A 15,373-nucleotide genomic window follows, 5' to 3' on the forward strand; every position below is an offset into this window, starting at 1 on the left:
TCATATTAGAATATGTACAGAACTAAAGACTATTAACTTTCAGAATATGTATGAAACTTTAGGTCGACAAGTGTCTGCAGACTCTTGGCTGAGATGCTGTGAAGCATTTACAATCAAATCAATATCTTGTAGAAACCTTTCTCTTCATAAACTAAACTGTACTACATTGAAATCTTGATCTTTCCTGACTTCCTTTCTCACTTGAGCCCTAAATCTCAGACTATGTTCCCTTAAATTCTGCCTTTAAGATATCTTTTCTTTCCACTGATTATATTAGAACTAGTGTATTTTTCCACATGCATGTTTCACAGAAGACGCACTTCTACATTTAACTTTTCCTAAAAGCTTTAACTTTCTTTCATCAGACAGCATAAATGGGATCTTCAATTAAATACTACAAGATTTGTCATATACATTTCTGAAGAAAAACAGCGACTGCTACCTTATATTGAGATGTTGGAAGTTCTAAAAGTTCAAGTCGAAGTGGATTTGACTTTCATAGTTGAGGAACTTAAGGTCATTTTCTAATCATGCTGTAAAATGACAAACCTTTCAGAGCAAAGTTCTTTTGGTACATATTTGAATATTAGAATGATAAAATTCCACCTTTCTAGGTCAAATCTTTTTTGTTTTTGTTTTTTTTTTTTTTTTTGGTTTTTGGGTCACACCCGGCAATGCTCAGGGGTTATTCCTGGCTCCAGGCTCAGAAATTGCTCCTGGCAGGCACGGGGGACCATATGGGACGCTGGGATTCGAACCGATGACCTCCTGCATGAAAGGCAAACGCTTTACCTCCATGCTATCTCTCCGGCCCCGAAATCTTTTTTATAAAGTTTTATACTTCTTAAAAACTACATTTTATTAAATAAAAAAGTAGTGCTTAGAGTTTCTCAATTTGGAAAGTAATAAAGTAATATTTAATTATACAAAGATGCAGTTAAAATATTCTTGAAGAATGGGTTGGATTTATCGTATAGAATCTTGCCTTGCATGTGTTTGACAGATTTGACACAACACCAAAAATGGCCCCTTCAGCCTAGCAAGGATTGATCCTTAAATACATCCAAAAGTAAGCTTGTACACTACTTGGTTGACAGAATTTTTGACAAAGTATAAAAAACAATAAATTAATATGTAGTATTACTTTATTATTAATATTAATGTCAAAGATTAAGTTGCTGCTTGATGTTTTAGTAATTCTCAAAATTAAGTTAGTTTTCAAAAAACTTTACTTAATATAAACTAAATTAACCTCTTAAAAGTTATATCAGAAAAGAGAGGCTGTCAGATTACGAAGAGATAAAAAATTGCATTCACCTCAAGTTAATTTGGTAAAATAACTCAATAGATAATTCAAATAGAATATTTTCAATTTTTGGAGGGTCTTTAAGAATTTGTTTCTCCTTGAAATTATTCACTCAATACCCATCAGATAAGATGTTAATATCTAAGATATATAAGGTACTGTCAGAACTTAACAAAAAATATAACCCATCCAAAAGAGAAGAAATGGACAAACATTTCCTCAAAGAAGAAATACAGATGGCCAAAAGGCACATGAAAAAATGCTCCACATCACTAATCATCAGGGAGATGCAAATCAAAATAACAATGAGATATCATCTCATACCACCAAGACTGGCAAACAGAATAAAGAACTAAAACAACCAGTGCTGATGGGGATGAGGGGAGAAAGGAATGAACTCTTATTCACCGCAGGTGGGAATGCTGTCTAGTCCAGCCTTTCTGGAAAACAATATGGATATTTTTCAAAAAACTGGAAATTGAGCTCCCGTATGATCCAGCTATACTACTCTTAGGGATGTACCCTAGGAACACAAAAATTCAATACAAAAATGCCCTCTGCACATCTATGTTCATTGCAGCTCTATTTACAATAGCCAAAATCTGTAAACTACCCATATGCCCAACAACAGATGAATGGCTAAAGAAACTATGGAACATTTACACAATGGAATATTATGTAGCTCTTAGGAAAAATAAAGTCATGAATTTTTCCTATATATGGATGGACATGTAAACCATTATGCTGAGTGAAATGAGTCAAAGGGATAAAAAGTCACAGAATAGTCTCATTCATCTGTGGGATTTAAGAAAAAATAAAAGACAGTATTGTAATAATGCCCAGAACAATAGAGATGAAGACCAAAAGGACTAGCCCATAATATGAAGCTTACCACAAAGAGTGGTGAGCACAGTTAAAGAAGTAACTACATAAACAACTATCATGAGAATGATAGTGAGTGAGAGAAATAGAATTCTTGCCTCAAAGACAGGCAGGGGATGAGGAAGGAGGGACATAGGGCCATTGTTGGTGGGAAGGTTGCACTGGTTAAGGGGGTGTACCTTTTATAATTGAAACTCAATTATGGACATGTTTGTAACCATTGTGCTTAAATAAAAATATTATTAAAAATAAATTTCATTATCTTAAAAAAAGAATTTGTTTCTCCTTATTGCTTGATGAATTTCTTTGAAAAGGGTGCTAGTATTACTACATAGTGAAGTTTAAGGAAATGTATCCTTTTCCAAGGTCTTTTTACTTTGCCTTTTAGAGTAAGGTTTAGGAAATTCCAAAGGGATTAATGTGTCTCCCGCCCAACCCCAAGAAGACAAAACCTTCTTGATCCTTTTTGTTAGTAAGAATGTATGAAAACAAGAAGAGATCAGATATGCCTTATTTCTAAATTTGGGGATATCACCTACATCCTTTTATGATTTGAACAAAGCTGGCTAAAGAATAAGATAAGTGAGGAGTCCAGAACGTTCTACATCCCTTTAGAACATAATGCAATCCTTCAGATTCATTATTTTATTTAATGGAATGTCTGTCATTGTTGATGAACAAAACATTTTGTTTTATCAAAGCTATGTCATCCATCAGACTCACAAAGAAATCTCATTTTGCATTGGTTCCTAAATTAAATTTCTTTCTCTACATCCTGATTGCACAATGACACAGTATTTGACTTTCATAATTAAACAACACAGAAAGTGCTGTGTTGTGAGCATCTTCTCTGTTTCTTTAAATAGATACGTTTTAAGGTATTCATATTTTGTCTTCTTAATGCACATTTAATGCATTAAAAACACCCAATTTAGTGCCAGAGAGATAGTACAGCGGCTAAGGTGCTTGTTTTGCATGCAACTGAGCCCAGTTTGATCCCCTGTGGCACAGACAGATTCCTAGAATACTGTCAAGAGCTGGAAGAGAGCTTAAGTACAGACAGGCATGGCTCAAAACCCAATCCAATTCAGATAATCAAAAATACCAATTAACTAATATCTAACCTGACCAAGCCAACACTCTATAAAGAATAATTACACCAGTAGACTCAGCAGAAACTGAAATTCAGAGATGCAGGAGAATCTATCAAGTTCAGTTTCTCCTATTTAGGTCAAGAAAGAAGCGTCTTAGTACTGTTGGCATGCTGTCTATGAGGTGAGTAGTGTCAGGCTTTGAAAGTTACCATCTGAACTCAGTTTTTACAATATTATCAAGAGGTATTTTCTATTTTTCCATTTTTTAAAGACAAGATAGAACACCCACAGAAACCTCACCTATCACTATAATAGTGAAGCAATATTGGTGCATTCATAATTCGGTGAAAACTTAATTTCCTTCTACCAGTCTAACAAAAATATTCATGTATAAGGTAATAGAGATTCCTTTAATTAAGGGAGATTAAGCTTATTCTCCCTTATATAAAGGTTGAATCACAATTCATTCAAGTTTGTTTTCTTGCTTCTATTTTCTTTATAAATTACTAGCTGTAAGGGGTGAATTAAATAAAGGTAAGAGTGTAAGAGTAGGGGACCAAAGAAATAGTACAGAGGGTTGGGTGCTTGCTTGCATGTAACTGACCTGGGTTTCATCCCTGGTACCCCAAGCTTTGCTAGGAGTGATCACTAAGCACAGAATCAGCATTGTGTTAAGGAATCAAAAGTATATAGAAAGATGCCATCACAGACCATCAATTCAAGATCCACACCTGCCTTCCTTCAGATTTTTCATATCTTCATTTAGATCTTCATATCTGAGACAAGTATCAGTAGCCCTCAAACTTTTTAAACAGGGAGTCAGTTCACTGTCCCTTAGACGATTGGAGGGCTGGACTATAGTAAAAACAAAAACTATGAACAAATTCTTGTGCACACTGCATACATCTTATTTTGAAGTGAAGAAACAAAACGGGAACAAATACAATATATGGCCCAGGGGTCATAGTTTGAGGACCACTGACATTAATAGGTACTCTAATACATGCATTTGAATACATTCACTATGCATTACAGTTATGGAGGCAATATCTTAAAATAGAACTTACTCTTTGATTTACAAGGGAAAATGATCATCGTCGTTGTTATTGTATATTTAGAAGAGGCTAAAGAAACCCAAGTTCATTATGCAGTAGAGCAGAGGAGTGGGAAGAATTTGCAGAGGAAAGAGAATAATGAGAGTTGAGTTCAGAGCAAAATTTGGGCACCTAGAACTGCCTTAGTGCTCTGATAAACTGTTTCAGCTTATATGTTTCATAATGGAAAAAATAGGAGAGAAATAATCATATTAAAGAAGATTATAGGTTACTTCTTTTTCTCTAATATAAATATAATATGCAACATTGGTGATGGGAATGTTGCACTGGTGATGGGTGGTGTTCTTTACATGACTGAAACCCAAACACAATCATGTATGTAATCAAGGTGTTTAAATAAAAAATATATAATATGCAAATATTTAAATTTAAACAGTAAAGAGTTTATATATGCTTATAAAGAATATAAAAAAGAAAATTTATTTACACAAAATACTCTCAGAGAAGTTCCAAATAGCAACTGGTGTGCAATCCTCTGGACTTTTCTTTTTTTACGTACATAGTTTCATGTATTTTGTCCACTTATTTCTCTGTGTCTCTCATTGCCATTTGAAACAAAAGAAGGACAGGATGGGGCCAGCATGATCACCTACAGGACAGAAATCTCAATTTTGTGGAAAAATAAAGAGATTTATTTTAACAAAACCAGGCTCACTTATTTATGAATTATCTGTGGTATTGTCTATGATAAAAAAGAAGAATGGCTTGAATATTATAGAAACCATCTGGTTTACAAAGTCTATAAGTCATATCAACTGGATCATTAAAAAGAGAAAATTGCCGGGGCCAGTGAGGTGGCGCTAGAGGTAAGGTGTCTGCCTTGCAAGCGCTAGCCAAGGAAGGACCGCGGTTGGATCCCCTGGCGTCCCATATGGTCCACAGAGCCAGGGGCGATTTCTGAGCACTTAGCCAGGAGTAACCCCTGAGCATCAAATGGGTGTGGGCCCCCCCAAAAAGAAAATTGCCAATATATTTTATATTTATGTCTATACATGGTCACCAGATAGTTTAATCACAAAAAAGACTGTAAAACATTTTGATACATACTAAGACTTTTTTCTTGTTTTTGTATGGGGTCCATGGTAGTAAGCTTGCCACAAATAGTGGAGCAGTGCAATTAGTGTAGAGAAGGGACCACTATGACAAAGAGAGCTGGAACTGATCATTCTGAACAATAACAGGGTGCTAAAAGGGGATAAAGTGATATGCATGATAGATATTCTTCATTTTTTGCATATTCCTGCATTAGCAATAGTATAAATCACAGTGTCAAAAGGAAAAAGGGAAGAAAGAGAGAAAGACAGAGACAGAGAAAGGAGTAGTGTCTGCCAAGAGGAAGGCAGAATGGAAGGTGGGAGAGGGAGCAAGGGTAACTGGGAACACTGGTGGTAGGAAATATGCACTGGTGAAGGGTGTTGTACATTTTATGACTAAAACTCAATCATGAACAATTACGTAATTGTGGTGCCTAAATAAAGTAAATATAAAAAGAAGAGATTCTTAGAAGTTTTTCATTTTTGAAGAGCATCCTGGTGACACTGTTCCAGAAGGTCTGGAAAAAGAAATTTAAGGCAGATGAATATTCCCATTTTAAAATGGGAAGAGGGATTAGATTTATAGCATTGTTTAGGAGAAATATTGAGAAGGCCACTTTAGATAAAATCGCAGTGTGGAATGCAAGTTGAAGGGAGGAGTTTAAAATATCCCAGAAGTTAAAATCTTTTTTAAAAGAAAAGATCTATTGAAAGGAAAGAAAAGATAAACACAACTGGAAATGTGAATTTAAGGAAATATATTTGACCCAAATATCACTTTTATGGAAAATTGTTGTAAAACTCGCAAGTACTTTGTGATGTGTTATTTTGAACAAAGGTCTGTGATTCATTATATCACCAACATTAGGTATTTTATATTTTCCTGTTAAATGTTCATTGCCCTGCTATCATTCCACTTTCCTGTCCATCTGAGTCTTTCTTTGGTCACCGCAGTAGCCTCTTCATTTCAATCCTTTCCCTCCTGCTCCATATTAGCAGATAACATTTCTAAAGCAAACATCCTTAAAAATCATAATCACTAAAATGTTTATACAGGCACTTCATTTTCTTCTGAATCACATTTTCATAGGAAGTCACATATTTCCCGTGTATATACTCACACCAACAGCAAAAAGTATTTTTTTTTTACTTCATTCAAATTACCTTTTATTCCAAGTCTATTTTTAATGAAGAAAATACAGGTTTTCAGGTCACAGGAATTACTGATTTAAACAAAGAATAAACTAAGTATTATGACTTAAGAATATAAAAATATGGTCACTTAACTGACTCACTGATCTTAAAGCCCACTGAGATAAAGGCTTCTTACTGAATTTGAGAGCAATAGCACATGATTTAAATAAAACCCAATTTGAATCTGAATATATAATTGTCAGCAGTAATCTCCAAGTTCTTTAAGGTTTTCCTAACGTAAAATGTATAGGATGTTTGACTACAGAACTGTTGTATTAGTCAGTCCTCTAAAACTAAAACATCATTTTAACAGAGGGAATATTATTGTACTTGTGTTTATTTGTTTTGCAATTTGTTCTTGTTTGTTTGTTTTTGGGCCATACCCGGTGATATCAGGGTTTACTTGGGGGACCATATGGGACACTGGGGGCAATGAACTGCGGTCCATCCTAGGTTAGAGAGTGCACCACTACTCTGACCCCTTCTTTTGCAATTTGTACGAGGAAAGGAGCCCCCTTAATAAAGAACCCAACCAAAAAGAAAGCAAAGTGTTGGGCCAGAGAGATGTCTCAAAGACACTGCTGTGCACATGGGTCCTGATCTTCCCTCCAACCTCCCAGTCCACTGGAATGATTCTAAATCTTGATGAAAAAGTTATGGAATTACTAAGTACTTAGAAAGAGAAAGAGCTACAGCAATGATGCGGAGAGAAAATGTGATGACTCAATTTAGAATATGGCATGGTGTCTATATAACCTTGGAGGTTTTGAATAGGCTGGTCATTTTTTTTTCTTTTTGGACCACACCACGTGACGATCAGGGGTTACTCCTGGCTATGCACTCACAAATCGCTCCTGACTTGGGGAACCATATTCGATGCCGGGGATCAAACCCAGGTCCATCCTAGGTAAGCATGTGTAAGGCAAATACCCTACTGTTTGTGCCACTGCTCCGGCCCCCCAAGGTTGGTAATCTTATTATGATGACATTTTAAGCAAAGAGACCTTGGGGTTTGCTCCACGAATGAGATCCAGTAACTGACAGTAGAAGATTTAGTTCTGAGTGACAAGTACAATATGGATGATTTTACCCGAGATCTTTGAAATCACTTAGGAAATGCACTTTCAAAGTCCAGAAGGGCAGACTTAGGGTGTCACACACCTGTCCTTTATTACTTATTGTCTAGATCTCCTTATGCTGGGAAGGAGAAACAAAGGAATGACATCCCTTAATACTTCTCCATATAGCAACAGAATTGAAGAAGAAATTCAAAACACAATTTTGCAAAACCACGCAGAATACTTTCTGAAAAAATAAAGCTTCCTTCTTTCTTTTCTTTCATTCTTTTTTTAAGCTTCCCTTCCCAATTCCCCATAGAAAAGTAAACCTCCTTTATCCCCTTCGTCTCTCAAAAATAGGGTGAGAGCTTCCAAAAGGACTCTGCCCATTTTCGGCGTATTTGATTTTTTCCCCCAGCTTATTACTTTTCTCTTCTTCAAACAAAACCACATAACTTGAACTATCTAGTCCCGCCTCCCAACTAGAGCGGGAAATAAGGGAGGTACCAAGACCAAACAGGTGTAGGACCACTAAGTAGTTAGCTAGGCACAGAGGGGACCACTTATTCTGGCAGCCCTGGGGGTGAGGGAGGAGGATATAGGAGGTAGGACGGGGATGGAGGTGGAGGGAGGACAATTTGGTGATGGGAATTCCCCTGATTTTATATTAATATGTACTTAAAATATTATTGTCAGTGATATGTAGGCCACTATGATTAAAATAAAAATTATATTAAAAAAAGAAAAGTAAAACAAAGAAAAAACTTACAGTTCTTGAAAAGATTAAATCTGAAAAGTGTTCTCAAACTTCCATACTTCTTCAGCAAGCCACACAGGATCTAAGGATTTCAATAAAGAAATTATTAGATGAAGAAAAAATAATAATTCCAAACTAGTAATAAAAATTTAGGATTAACAACTGTTTAATTCTTCTCTAAACTTCATTGCAATTTTCTGTGAAAATATAATCTGTAAAGCATTCAACATTCCAATATCTTAATTACATGTGATATGGAAAATTAGAGAAATATTAGACACATTTTTTTATTTTTATTTTTTAAATAATATCTTTCTTTAAGCACAATGACTACAAAGAACATTCCCCATCACTAGTGCAACCTTCCCACCACCAGGCAGATGGGGCCATTGATGGTGACATAAATTTTTAAATGAGATATAATTTGTGTATAACATTATATTATCAATTGCCAAGAGTGTCATTTACTATTTATATATATCATAAAATGACCAGTATAATAAAACTAGTTAATATACATCAGCACATTTAGCTACTACTTTTCCCTTAGGATGAATGGTTTTAAGATTTTTTTCTTAGCAACTTTATAATATATAAAACTATTGGTAGTCACCATTCTGTACACTATAGTTACTGATTTATTTTATAATTGTAAACCCATAGCTTTTATTCCCTTTACTCGATTTACTAATCAGCAACTTTTTATTTATTTTATTATCAGCAACTTCTGATATCATTCTGTATCTGTGGATTAGTTTTTTTTTTTTTGTATTCCACATATATATTTTTCCTCTAAAACCTAAAAAGCATGTTTTTTGGGGGGTCACACCCAGCAGTGCTCAGGGGTTCCTCCTGGCTCTTGCTCAGAAATCGCTCCTGGCAGGCTCAGGGGACCTTATGGGATGCCAAGATTCAATCCATTATCCTTCTGCATGAAAGGCAAATGCCCTACTTCCATGCTATCTCTCTAACCCCTAAAAAATATTTTACATTAATAATTTTTAATAGAATAATTTTTTACCTGCATTTGGAAATAATTTAATACTATACATGGTTAACTTTTTACACATTTATCTTTAACAAATTGAGCTCTCCTTGAGTTAAAAGTTTCAATTTATTAATTTTTGTAACCCCCTTCATTCTATTCCCTTTATAATTCCAGTAAAACTGGCATAAGCTAAGCACAAATATGGCTATATACTTATATTTACTATGGTCACATCTTTATTTTAATGTTTTTGTTTGTTTGGGGGCCACACCTGGGGACGCTCAGGGGTCACTCCTGGCTATGCACTCAGAAATCGCTCCTGGCTTGGGGGATGAACTGCGGTTCATCTTAGGCTAGTACGGGCAAGGCAGATGCCTTACCGCTTGCGCAACTGCTCCGGTCCCTATTTTTATGTTTTATTAAAATAAAATAGTGCCCTCCTGGAGAGGTCTTCCTTAAGAAGCTCAGAGACTGAGAGGTCTTGGATCTGCCTGAACAGGGTGAGTGCATGCCCCCACCGCCTTCATCATGGAGGTGTACCTAGGTGTGCCCACCTGGAGAGTGCCTTCCATGAGAAGTTCAGAGACTGAGGGGTCTGTACCTGCCCGACCATGTTTGTAATCAAGGTGCTTAAATAAAATATTAATGCAAAATAAATATTATCATAAAATAATAAATCATCTTCAGAAAGTATAATGCTTCCAAAGAAATACTAAGCTTTATAAGATATAAAGCTTCATAGGAAATACATTTTATAAAAAAACATTCTACTTTCTGCTAAATATATTTATAAAATGGGTTTACTCAATTTTTCTTCGGGACGTAAGAAGCACATTAGTAAAAAAGATATTCAGGGTTATTAAAGGGATTCTTTCATTGTTGACTGGAGAGAGTAAGGAGCACTTAACATTAGGGTTGATTATAATCAACGTCAGTAGAGTAAACCCATAGTCAACTTTCCCAGAGTCAACTCATGTTCAAAACACTGGCACCACATATGGTCATCAGAGTTTAATCAGGAGAGTTACTAGAGCACAGAAACAAAGTTAAGCCCTGAGCAGTACTAGGTGTAGCCCCAAACCTTTCTCCCCTGTGACCCCAAAGAAATTGTACTTCTATTGCAGAAATCTTTAATTACATTAAATACCATTAAGAAATCAGTTTGGATGGTCATTGAAATAATTTCAAATATATGTAATATATAAGTAAAAATTAGTAAAGTATATGTATAGCTAAATAGTAATCATAGTATCAATTACCATAATTTTGTATTTATGTGACAATTTGTATATAATATGCAATTATCTTTGTGAAGATAATTCTGCAATGAAAGGAAGAGTATCACAATGCTAAATATCTCTTATTCTTCTTCAAATACATTATTTTTAATATAGGAAACAATATTTCTAGAGGAATTTAGTGCTGTTTTACTTTATTCTGACTTAAAAAAAACTTTTTTGGCCATACCAGTGACCCTTAGGGGTAACCTCTAAAACTTTACTCAGAAATCACTCCTGTCAGGCTCAGAGATAAATAGGTTGCTGGCAATAGAACCAGGTTGGCTGTCTCCTAGGAAAATGCACTACCTGCAGGGCTATTGCTCTGGACTCCTGCTTTTTATAACCAAAGGAGAAATAGAAAACATGACATTGTAAGTTAAGTCTCATGACTAAAAGCTTGATTTCTCAGGTCCACATGCTTTATTCTACTAAATAAATACCCTAATATTTAATTAACAGTTTAATTTAAATTTAGCCTAGATATGTATAAACTATATTTATTTATTTATTTTCTTAAAGTTCACCAGTCTGATTTTCAGATTGCAGATAACATTTACTGTACTATAATTAGAGAGAAAATATATAAAAACTATTTGGATAAGAGGGGACACTAAATTAAAAAATATACTGAACAAGCAGAAATTCTTGCTATCTACATTATTTGCTTTGACTACAATATTTAATATATATCTGTAAAGTACAATTGGATTGTATATTCACACACACTTTAGAATTTTAAAATCTTAGAAAGTATGTGTTTAAATTTTCACTACCTATATTTAAGTATTCTGACACTTTGGTTCTGAAATGGGAGAGTACATTTTTTTTTTCTTCTTTGTTGTGGGGTGGAGCACACCTGGTGGTTCATAGGTTTTACGCCTGGAATAACATTTAGAGATCACTCTTGGCAGTATTTATGGAACCATGTTGGATATTTGGGATGAAACCTGGGTTGGCCATTTGCAAGTCAGGTGCCTTACCTGTTTTACTATCTCCCTGGTTATTATTCCAGCCCCAATGGAATTTGACCTTTCTAAAAGTATAGTGATATTAGAAACTTGCCCTCTTTGTTTATGTAGAAAACATTTTGACTAACATTTGACAAAAGGGTTTATATATATGGTTTTTGAGCCACACCCAGTGATGCTCAGGAGTTACTCCTGGCTATGTGCTCAGAAATCGCTCCTGGCTTTGGGGGACCATATGGGATGTCAGAGATTGAACCCAGGTCAACTGAACCCTTGCCACATGCAAGGCAAATGCCCTACTGCTGAGCTACACTCCGGGCCCAGGTTTAGTACTATTGATGCTACTATAGATACATGAATTTTCTTCTATTTGAAATCTCTATATCCTGAGAGAAAAAGCACTATGAGGATAATAATTGGGCAGTTTATAAATATATGACAGCTCCACATGTATGCTTAACAAATGTCAACTGTGAACAAAATGAGCCTCTACGAACTTCTTCATCCTAAATTTAAAGAAGCCAGTATTTTAAACGTGTTTATTTATAGCAAATGCTTATATTTATCTCTTATATGACAAAGATATGTTACTCATCTTGCATTTCAACAAACCTTGATGTGATAAAACAATATGACATATAATTTTTCTTTTATCTTGTTTTCCATAATTTTATTTTCCTTACATGCCACTATCATCATTTACAGGAATTGTATATTTGATAACGGTTACAGTATTTGTTATTTTTACTATTTCTTATTTCTGTAATTTTAGCATTATTTTATTTTATTTATTTATTTTAGCATTATTTTATTTTATTTATTTTTGTTTTTGGGGGCCACAGCTGTTTGATACTCAGGGGTTACTCCTGGCTAAGTGCTCAGAAATTGCCCCTGGCTTGGGGGGACCATATGGGATGCCAGGGGATTGAACTGTGGTCCTTCCTTGGCTAGTGCTTGCAAGGCAGACACCTTACCTCTAGTGCCACCTCACCTGCCCCAATTTTTTTTTTTTTGGTTTTTGGGCCACATCCGGCGGTGCTCAGGGGTTACTCCTGGCTGTCTGCTCAGAAATAGCTCCTGGCAGGCACGGGGGACCATATGGGACACCGGGATTCGAACCAACCACCTTTGGTCCTGGATCGGCTGCTTGCAAGGCAAACGCCGCTGTGCTATCTCTCCGGGCCCAACCAGCCCCTATTTTATTACTTTTTTTATTTTGGGCCACACCAGCAGTGCTCAGTTCTCAGTGCTCATGAGTAGTACTCCTGACTCTGCAAACAGGAATCTCTTGGTAAGCTTGGTGGACCCTATGGGATGCCAGAAATTGAACCCAGGTTGGCAGGAGGCAAGGTAGGTACATAACTGCATACCTTACAGCATTACCCACTGTAATATCTCTCTGGTCCCATTTTAAGCATTATTTTAAAGAAAATTCTCATTTATTTTATTGAGTTTCTTTCATTCTAGTTTGGCTTTGATTCACAGACCGACTATAATAAATGCATGTTGAAGATATTGACCTCCAGAAGGCCCTTTTAACATGCTTTCTACATTCTGGTGACAAAGTAGATGAGAATCAGAAGTTGCACTCTTGCCCTTCAAAAACCACTTTCTGTGCAAGGGAAGAATAAAGCTCCAATTTTTATGACTAATCTGATACTAGTAATATCGAGATATTAACCTACTGGTCTTTTGTCCTAAAACTGTATTTTCCAGTTTATTCTGTCAAATATCACAGGCTGTCAAAATAAAGTCTGCATAAGTCCCTATTTTCTGTTACTATAAACAATTACCAGTACAAATGTCATAACTAGAAAATAATAAACCATTAACCGAACCTGACCCTGAACAGGGTTTATTGCCATAGTGATACAGATTTAAACAGCCAGCTAGACCAGGAGCTAATGAAAGGCAAAGGGACTCCCTTTTTCCTACTAGGTAAGGAAGAGTAACAGGGTAAAGAACAAAGATAGATTTCAAGTTCTGTGAATAGAAAGATCACTGTAAAATGTTTTGATGGTTTCCACAATGAATGTTGATCCTTTACCTGAAGACACCTGGGCAGTATAACTGAAACACCACTGATATATATTATATTAATTATATATTATATTATATAAATATATAATATATAATATACTATGCTATATTATATATATATATATATATATATTTGTCATACCCATCAGAACTCAGGGTTACTCCTGTATCTGCACTCAGAAATTGCTCCTGACAAGCTCGGGGGACTATATGGGATGCGGGGAATCGAATCACAGTCTATCCTGGGTTGGCCACATGCAAGGCAAATGTCCTACCACTGTGCTATCTCTCAATCCCCTCCATTGTTATAACTTAAGGTACCCCATGACTGATAAAAATCTGCTCATCTCTAAACAAAAAAATAAAAGATACTTAGCTCCCTATTAATTTCAAATTGAATGACATTAGAAGAGCTTACGTTTATTCCTGCAGCATTTTGTGTTATAGAATATAAAAAAACTGCAGCCGGAGATATAGCACAGTGGTAGGGCATTTGCCTTGCATGCAGCTGAACCGGGATGGACTGTGGTTCGAATCCCGGCATCCCAAATGGTCCCCATGCCTGCCAGGAGTGATTTCTGAGCGCAGAATCAGGAGTAATCCTGAGTTCTGCCGTGTGTGACCCAAAAACCAAACCAAACCAAAACAGAAGAACATGAAAAACTGCTTATAATACATTCTAATCTCTATATAATTTTACCATGGTGATGGCCAGTCAGGGTCATTAAATGGCAAATTTCAGTCTGAAAATGCTTTCTTATACTGTACTATACGGAATATATCTATACCTGTTCAGTTCTGTCAAGAGCTACATTTTGATGAGCTAGTAAATAAATTTTGATAAGAAAATAGTCTCTTTTTGCTAAAATTAATTAGATTGAATTAATGTAGCAAATTGATCAACCATTATACACTCAGAGGCTACCAATAGTGTTTTCTGTTGTGAAAAACTATATGTACACACTAAATGCATGTAAAAGAATTTAATAAGTGGGAAGTTTTCTGCGAGAGCTATTTTAAAATTCTTTGAATTCAAAGTCTTAGTTACTTCATCAACTTTACATTCTCAAATCTTATGCTCAAAACCAGTATGGAGCAGCTGACAGGAAATTCACAGAGAAAACAGATCACTGGGAAACCCCCTCTCTGTACTCATTCATTCCTCTTTGCCTTTTGTTCTACTAGAAGAGAATCTTCTACATGCAATGAATAATTCTTTCAACTCAGCACCAATTTTACCCTTTATTGTACAAATTTTCAACATTTATTTCAAGAAGCCCTATTATTAACTTTTTTTGAGCCAGGCATACAAAACAACAGAAAAAAATAGATGAATGGAATTTGCCTGATAATATAAGTTACAGACTTTTGAAAATGAGGAACGAGTTAGCAGTGTTATCAGCTGATAATATAAATGGCCATCATATCTCCTATGGAGTAAATGATATAATACTGATAAATAAAAGGTTGTCTCTTTTTTATACTCAATGCAGAAGTGGAAATTAATTAGTAGTATTTTATGAAAGTTGAGAGGAATTAATGGAAATTAGCTTTTATTTTCCCCAAGGAGGGCTCAAATTTAACCACAGACAATTCTTTTTGTTTGTTTTTGGATCCACAACCCATGATGCTTAGGCTTACTCCTGGCTCTATGCTC

At 35.4% G+C, this 15,373-nt stretch overlaps 1 protein-coding gene across 2 annotated transcripts in view; it reads right to left on the minus strand.

Annotated features, from left to right (window-relative positions):
- Positions 1-15,373, minus strand: part of CHRM3 (cholinergic receptor muscarinic 3) — a 569,505-nt gene that overhangs the window by 162,205 nt on the left and 391,927 nt on the right. For both annotated transcript variants that reach the window (XM_049788991.1, XM_049788992.1), the window contains one exon: positions 8,453-8,522. The gene's annotated coding sequence lies outside the window, so the exon portion shown is untranslated. The remainder of the gene's footprint in view (positions 1-8,452; positions 8,523-15,373) is intronic.

This window comes from Suncus etruscus, chromosome 15, assembly GCF_024139225.1.
Source record: "Suncus etruscus isolate mSunEtr1 chromosome 15, mSunEtr1.pri.cur, whole genome shotgun sequence".
Taxonomy (NCBI): Eukaryota; Metazoa; Chordata; class Mammalia; order Eulipotyphla; family Soricidae; genus Suncus; species Suncus etruscus.